Raw genomic sequence first — 8,960 nt, 5'->3', positions numbered from 1 at the left:
TTTGGAACATCAACGAACACCACTAACCACTCGGTGAGTCTGTTGCACATTTCTGAAAACGAACGTTTAGGGTTGCTTTCAGTGGCGTTTTCTCCCGGAGGCCAAGGGAAGCCAGGCTTCCCTGTTATTTTAGGCTGTAGTTGTCATCCCATAAAAACATTTATATTAACAGTTTCGTTAATTATTTTGTGCTGTGTTGCTGTAATTTCTTCCCCATTTTCTCCTCTCATTGACCATTTCACAATGCGCGATACTGCGCCCCTGTTATAAACTGAAGCCGCGGCGAAACACGACACTGAACTGCGAGGAAGCCAGCCCGAGCTGGCATCCCTTGGTGAAAAAAAAAGAAAGAATTGACCAATCAGGTGAGGCTACTGTCATGACACTGCCCTCCTCTGATTGGTCGGGAGGGTGTCAGGAGGTTGCCAAGGGAAGCCACTCGGCCCTTGGCTTCACACCAATCAAATCAAAGCATCATTATCAACGTCACCGAAAAAAATATAACAAAACAAATAGTGCGAAATTAGCATGTTTGAATTGTTCTCATTTTTGAGTAGCCTACTTAGCAAGTGCAGTTATGGAGGTGGAGATTTAGATTATTTACTTAAAAATAATTTTACCAAACTACCACAACAGCAGCGAATCAAAATAAAACCCGATGGCAGGCCAACACAGAAGCTGAAACTGCGCGGGGAGAGAAAGAAAGGCTTCTTTCGGACGTTCAATGAAGAAAACTATACACGAACGGAGTGGCTAGCTGGTAGCAGCAAACTTCAGCGACTATTTTGCTGGCCGTGTCTTCTTTTTGACAAGGATTCGTGCTCCCTCAACAATCCCTGGGTCACTGCAGGATTCTTGGACCTTGCCAACTTGTCCCGGGCAATCGAGAGGCACGGTAAATCAAAAAGCCACATAGACTGCGCTGTGAAACTGGCACTGTTTGGACGTGTCAGGATTGATGACATTAGCGGCTTGTACATTTCGGTCGGGGAGGGGTTGAATTTATAATAAAATGTGTAATTTAATGAGATGTTTAGGAGGACTGTGTGTGTGTGTGTGTGTGTGTGTGTGTGTGTGTGTGTGTGTGTGTGTGTGTGTGTGTGTGTGTGTGTGTGTGTGTGTGTGTGTGTGTGTGTGTGTGTGTGTGTGTGTGTGTGTGTCGTGTCGGTCAGATTACAGGCGTGTGTAAGTCCTGGTAAATGACCAGGCGCTCAAATAGCTCTTGTAGTTGCATTAAATACATCCAAGCTGCAACACACTATTTTCTCTAAAGGTTTGGCCTCAGTTGGCTTCCTCAAAAAAAATCCCCACGCCACGCCACTGGTTGCTTTAACGACAGTTTTGTGAATACCCATAGCCAGCCATTGTGAAGCAGGCAGGGGCGATTCGAAATGAGCCAAATACCCGAGACAAGAAATGTCAAAATGTTGGTGTCAACCCCTCTATTTCATCCTAGACAAACCAGAAACTCTGATTTGCCTAGCTCTATTGATTTCAATATGAATACCTAAAGTTACAGTATTTCTTAGGGATGCATCAAAAGGAAAATTCTTGGCCTAAACCGAAAACCGAAAATGAGGAAACCAAGGCCGAAAACTGAAACACGAAAGAAATTATTATGACAATTATTAGTACCATTTAGGGTTGCCGCGGTATACGGTATTAGGTTAAAAAGGTTAAAAGTTTGGCAGTTTGTCTTAGCACTGTTTTATTTTTGATGTGTTTTTTCACAGAAAAAAATAAATATACAAACCTAATAGATAGGCTACCTAATAAGAGCTCCCCGCGCTACGGCCATTCGGAGGCGCACAGAGCTTTTTGCCGTGATCTTATGTATATAATTAGTTTATACTATTATAGATAGAACGTTATAAGTTGCTGTCACCGAGAATTGGCTCGCTGCCAGACGCTGTCACCGACTGTGAGAGGAGAGTTGATGGAGAAGATGGCGGTTGACCTAGTTTCAAAGTTTATACCGTTTATACTCGATAATACAACCCTAGTGCCATTGCTTTTATGGCTATGACTGTGTACTAAATTCATTAAAATGAAGGCATTGCAATTTTTGCAAATCGCTATACGTGGGTCTTTCTCAGAAACATTGAAAAACATCCACACCGCAGACATATTGGCGCTTATCCAGACAAGCGTGTGCTGGCCGCGCTTTTTGTTTGCGTCATCACAAATTTCTGTTTCGGCCGTGTTCTTTCGGTGATAAAAGTATTTTGGCCGAAAACCGAAATATGCGCTTTTGGGCCATTTTCGGCTGAAAATTCGGTGCATCCCTAGTATTTCTATTTGTAGTGGCTTTACCTGTAGCTTACTACTTCGAAGGATAATGGATCGACGTTAGTTTGACGTGTGCGTAATTGATTCAATGTCCGGAGAGCTTATGGATCATTGGATACACCAATCCTTTTATTGGCATCAATAACAGTTCAAAAGATTATTGTTCTCATTCATATCGATATAAATAACCTAATTCAAGAACATAAACACTAACGTGGTCATGGTCACGGTCACGGTCGAAAACTGTGTGGCCTTCCCCATTACACACCTGACTCTCATTGCCGGTTGCCAGGTATTTATAATATCCATCCCTGCAGTCACCAAGGCCACACCTCTGTACCCTTAATTAAATAAACACAACAAAACAAACAAAAATAGCAATTTGGCTCCAACACTATTATAATATGTATTGCACCATGAGCCATAACTGCAACCATTATAATGTACTTTTGTTGGCCTTAAGCCTTCTCAGTCATTATGCCATACCACATCACCTTCTGCTGTGTAATGAGCTGCATTGAACACAAGATCTATTGAGAACACAAAATCCATATTTCCTGTTATTTTGGTGAAAGTAATGCAAAAGTAAAAGTAGTGCAATGCCTTACAATTCAAAGACAGTAATATTGTAATGTAACTAATTACTTTGAAATGACAGTACCAAGTAATAAATAATGCATTACTCTTTTAAAGTAACTTGCCCAACACTGCGCACATACACACAGACACACACACTAACATGGCATACGGTATACACACACTCACACACACAAAAACACACACACACACACACACACACACACACACACACACACACACACACACACACACACACACACACACACACACACACACACACACACACACACACACACACACACACACACACTCACGCTCACACTCATTTACTCACACTCACGTTTGCGGGTGTGTTTTTAAGTATGTTAGTGTTAGCGTCGGAGTATCTTTAAGTTAGTTAGCTTCAAGATTTGATCCTGCATGCGTGTCGCATTCTCTTTCCCCACCGCTGATTGGCTACTTCGCTACTTCCCACAACACAAAGCTAGCTAACCAGCAAAGAAAGGCTTCACCTAAACCCAATTACCCCTCCCAGTGCTTCAAGTACTCCCTCCCTCACTCCCTCTCTCCCTCCCTCCCTGTCTCTCTCTCGGACCCTAAACTTCCCCCCTAAGCCCCTAAACTTTTAATTCGGGGATTGCGGTTCACCGTAGCGTGGGTAAGCCCCCTGCGGCCCCCCCGGGCACGGCGGTGAGGGGGTAATCACTAATTAGATCCTCGTTAAGGGACGGCGGAGAGAGCCAGAGCCGAAGTGACAGCGAGGTGCCCCGAACGGGCCCCTGTCCGGGGGCAGGAGAGGGTAGGAGAGGGTAGGAGAGGGGAGAAGAGGGGCCGTACATACTGGGAGGAGAGGGGAGGAGGGGGGAGGGGGGAGGAGAGGGGCCGTACCTACTGGGAGGAGAAGGAGGAGAGGGGGGAGGAGAGGGGCCGTACCTACTGGGAGGAGGGGGGGGGGAGGGGGGAGGAGAGGGGCCGTACCTACTTGGGGGGAGGAGGGAGAAGAGGGGCCGTACCTACTGGGAGGAGAGGGGGGAGAGGGGGGAGGAGAGGGGCCGTACCTACTGGGAGGAGATGGAGGAGAGGGAGGAGAGGGGGGAGAGGGGGGAGGAGAGGGGAGGAGAGGGGGCCGTACCTACTGGGAGGAGAGGGGAGGAGAGGGGGGAGGGGGGGCTGTACCTTCTGGGAGGAGAGGAGAGGGGGGAGGGGGGAGGAGGAGAGGGGCCGTACCTACTGGGAGGAGAGGGAGGAGAGGGGGGAGAGGGAGGAGGAGAGGGAGGAGAGGGGGGAGGAGAGGGGCCGGGGGATGTTCTCAGAAGAGCAGGGCCGTATCCCCGGGAGGGACTGGGTGGCACTGCCCCCCCCTAATGAAAGAAATGCACCCTGGAAGGCGCCAGGGTCAGCGTAGTTAGCGTTAGCGTAGTTACGGTTAGCGTGTGAGTGTGAGTACATGCTCCGTCTTATTGGGTGTGTGTGTTTTTATGCTAGCTTTAGATTAGCATTAGCATGTGAGGCCTCGCGGAGGAAGAGGGGGGGGGGAGGGTCGGAGACGGCAGAGGGGAGCCCGTTAAAGAGCCCCTAATCATGTTTTCATCGATTGTCGGCCCGTGTTTGGCTGCTGACGCTGTGGTCACAGCCAAGGCCACGTTGTCATGGGAACCGACGCTAAGAAGTGGAGATTGATACTGATGGGGTGAGATGCATTGAAAGTTTAGTGTGTGTGTGTGTAAAGGGAGTTTCTGTGTTTCTGTGTTTGTATGTGCATGTGTGTGTTAGTGTAATTTGACACAGTGTGTGTGTGTGTGTGTGTGTGTGTGTGTGTGTGTGTGTGTGTGTGTGTGTGTGTGTGTGTGTGTGTGTGTGTGTGTGTGTGTGTGTGCGTGTGTGTGTGTTTGTATGTGCATGTGTGTGTTAGTGTAATTTGACACAGTGTGTGTGTGTGTGTGTGTGTGTGTGTGTGTGTGTGTGTGTGTGTGTGTGTGTGTGTGTGTGTGTGTAAGTGTGGTGTGTGTGTGTGTGTGTTCGTGTGTGTGTGGTAGCTCCTGTTAAAGGTCCCATCACATGTCACCAGGTGTGGTGTGATCAGCCGTTACAAGCCGTTTTGGCTATCCATCACACATCTAGGTGGACACGTCCACCTGTGATGTCATAAGGGGCAGATTTCCAAAACGGCTTGTAACGGCTAATCACACGAAACCTGGTGTTAACGATGGGGTCAAGCAATATGTCATGCAGTGTTCCTCGTATCTAAAGGAAATCCACAAGAAGCTCATTTTTTTATACTGGGATTTTCCTATGGAACAACCTGCCGCTGCATATTAAACAAAGCCAAACAAAGGCAATTTTCAAAACAAATTTTAAGGGGGCATTTGTGGGGGTCTGATGGTTCACTTTGAAGGGAGGGAGTTTGAACCATGGGCAAGGGATTTTTGTTGTTAAATCTTGTTTTTTATCGATTTTTTTTGTGTTACAGTAAGTTAGCGTGTGTGTGGTTACAGTAAGTAAGCGAGTGTGTGGTTACAGTAAGTTAGCATGTGTGTGTTACAGTAAGTTAGCGTGGGTGTGTTTTACAGTAAATTAGTGTGTGTGTGTTACAGTAAGTGAGCTTGTGTGTGTTAAAGTAAGTAAGCGTGTGTGTGGTTACAGTTAGTTAGCATGTGTGTGTGTGTGTATGTGTGTGTGCACGTGTGTGTTGGAGTAACTTGGCGGGTGCATGTGAATTTGCACTAGTTTGTGAGCATGAAAGTAAGTGAGCGTGTGCATGTGTGTGTTCACATGTGTGTGTTTCTATATGCGTGTGTGTGTGTGTGTGCGTGCGTGAGTGTCTGTCGTGGCGGTGTGAGTTTCCGAGTTCTCAGCATTCGCTGCTGAGTCACTGAACCTCTGTTGCCATGGCAACCCACCAGATAACGTACATGCCTTTGTGTGTGTGTGTGTGTGTGTGTGTGACTCTCTCTCTTAGTGTGTGTGTGTGTGTTTGTGTGTGTGTGTTTGTGTGTGTGTGTGCGTCTGTGTGTGAGTCTGTGTGAGTGTGACTCTCTCTTTTTGTGTGTGTACGCCGTGTGTGTGTGCGTCTGTGTGTGAGTCTGACACAGACACACACACACACACACACACACACACACACAGACACATACATACACACGCACACACACACACAGACACACACACACGCACGCACGCACGCACGCACGCACGCACGCACGCACGCACACACAAACACACACGTGACTTTTTTCATTGTATGTGTTCATTGACTTTTTTTCTTTTTTTTTTCTTCCCAAAAAACCCGCTGAACTCAGAACTGGTTGACTCCGGAGCGGAACGGAGGCTCTCAAAGCCGCCACACAAGCCCCGCCCCCGGCCTCCTCACAAGCCCCGCCCCCTGGCCTCCTCACAAGCCCCGCCCCCGGCCTCCTCACAAGCCCCGCCCCCAACCGCCGCATAGGGGAGACAGGGGAGGAGGAGGGGAGAGAGGGAGGGAGGGAAGAGAGGAGGCGAGAGAGGGATGAAGCGGGGGAGGGGAGAAAGGGAGGGAGGAGGAGGAGAGAGGGGGATAGGGATAGTGGGAGAGGGGGAGAGAGGGATAGAGGGGAGAGAATACATGCAGCAAGGTTTCGTACCGTGAGTCTGTGTGCAAGGTGTTTTTTTGCGGTCACCGTCACAAAGAACAGCTCTCAGGTCCCTGAAGATACAGAGGGCTAAATCAGTGGAGGACCCTCCTCCTCCTCCTCCTCCTCTCTCTCTCTCTCTCTCTCTCTCTCTCTGTACCTCCCTCCCTCCCTGTCAGAGAGAGAGAGAGAGAGAGAGAGAGAGAGAGAGAGAGAGAGAGAGAGAGAGAGAGGGAGAGAGAGAGAGAGAGAGAGAGAGAGAGAGAGAGAGACATCTCTCTCTCTCCCCCCCTCTCTCTCTCTCTCTCTCTCTCTCTCTCTCTCTCTCTTCTCTCTCTCTCTCTCTCTCTCTCTCTCTCTCTCTCTCTCTTTCTCTCTCTCTCTCTCTTCTCTCTCTCTCTCTCTCTCTCTCTCTCTCTCTCTCTCTCCTCTCTCTCTCTCTCTCTCTCTCTCTCTCTCTCTCTCTCTCTCTTGCTCTCTCCCCATCTCTCTCCCTCTCTCTCGCTCTCTCTTTCTCTCTCTCTCGTCCTCAGACGACGCCTAATTTTCTCCATCATGATGAACGGGTGGAGAACCATGATCCTTTCCCGCTCGAAAGCCTGCATTCACTCACGACCCTTTGTGACATCACAAATATATTTTCTGCATTCATGGCTATAAACAAGGGGGTGGGGGCCCCAAGGAGAAGTCAGATGTCAGAGCTAAGCCATGCTATATGCTACCGCTAAGCTGCGCTATATGCTACCACTGAGCCACACTAGGCCAACGCTAAGCCACGCTATATGCTACCGCTAAGCCATGCTATATGCTAACGATAAGCCATGCTATATACCACCCCACGTGTTTGTGCGTGTGTGTGACTATCTATGTGTTTGTATTTGTGTGTGTTTGTGTGTGTTACATAGTGTGTTTGTGTGTGGATGTGGGAGAAAGAGAGATTAAGGGAAGGTTAGTGACTTTCTCACAACATCACATCTGTTTGTGGTTGTGTGTGTGCTTTGTGTGTATTTGTGTGTGAGAGTGAGAGAGGGAGTTTGTGTTTGTGTGTATGTGTCCGAGAGAGGCAGATTAAAGGTGTTGAAACAAAACAAGACTCCCAATCCCAGAATTTGTCACGTATTTCTCTCTCTCTCTTTCTCTCTCTCTCCGGCTCTCTCTTTCTCTCGCTCTCTCTTTCACTCTCTGTGTATCATTGTGCCGGTGCTTCTTCACCGGCACAATGAAGTATAAACTATAGTACAAATAACACTTTACACCACCACCTCCCCCTCCACCATCACCACCTCCACCTCCACCTCAACCACTACCTCCAACACCACCCCCACCACCTCCAGCATCCCCACCACCACCACCACCATCTCAACCTCCTCCACAACCTCCTCCTCCATCACCACCACCACCACCCCTCGTATTATGTAACCAAGGGTGTCTGAGACAGCTGACAGAGAGAAAGATCTGTACAGCGACTCAGTGGACTAGTGGACTCTGAGAGAGAGAGAGGGAGGGAAGAAGACAGAGAGAGAGAGAGAGAGAGAGAGAGAGAGAGAAAGGGAGAGAGGGAGGGAGGGAGGGAAGAAGAGAGATAGAGAGAAAGAGAGAGTGGCAGATAGACTTAAGAGAGAAAGATAGAGATAGAGAGGGAGAGACTCAAGAGAGAGGGAGAGAGACATAGACAGGGAGAGAGACAAAGAGGTAGGGAGAGAGAGGGAGAGGGTGGAGAGAGAGAGAGGGAGAGTGAGAGCGAGGGTTCCAGTTACACTCATTAACAATAATGTTCTGCACAAAAGTCACCTTGTCACTGCGGAAGAGGGTGCTCTCTCTCTCTCCCTCCCTCCCTCCCTCCTTCCCTCCTCTCTCCCTCCCTCTCTCCCTCTCTTTCTCTCTCTCCCTCCCCCCCCTCCCTCCCTCTCTCACCCTCCTTCCCTTCCCCTCTGTCTCTGTCTCTCTCCCTCTCCCTCACTCTCTCCCTCCCTCTCCCTGTCTCCCTGTCTCCCTCCCCCCCTCTCCCCATCCTTCCTCTGTCCCCTAGAGCTACTCCACCTGCTGGGACATTATCTGATTGACTGACTGGCTGACTGCCTCTCGTATCGGCTAACTGATTACCTGATGGCTCCGCTCGTTACAAGTGAATGACTGACAACTGCCTTAGCGGTAGCATATAGCCTTTGCGGTAGCATATAGCATTGTATAGCGTAGCATACAGCGTCGTATAGCGTAGCACACAGTGTGGCCAAGTGGTACGATTTAGGTTGGTATCGATATCTATTTATAGTGTGGTATAATGGTAGCATATAGCATGGCCTTGTGGTAGCACATAGCATGGCCTTAAGCGCAGCATTGAGCAAATAGCGTGGCTTAGCTGTAGCATAGAGGTTGGTATAGAGTAACATATAGCCTAGTATAGTGGTAGCATATAAACTGTCTTAGCTGTAGCATATAGGGTGGTATAGAGTAACATGTAGCCTGGTATACTGGCAGCATATA

This window comes from Gadus macrocephalus, chromosome 7, assembly GCF_031168955.1.
Source record: "Gadus macrocephalus chromosome 7, ASM3116895v1".
NCBI lineage: Eukaryota > Metazoa > Chordata > Actinopteri > Gadiformes > Gadidae > Gadus > Gadus macrocephalus.
Note: the sequence above shows the minus strand (reverse complement) of the source record.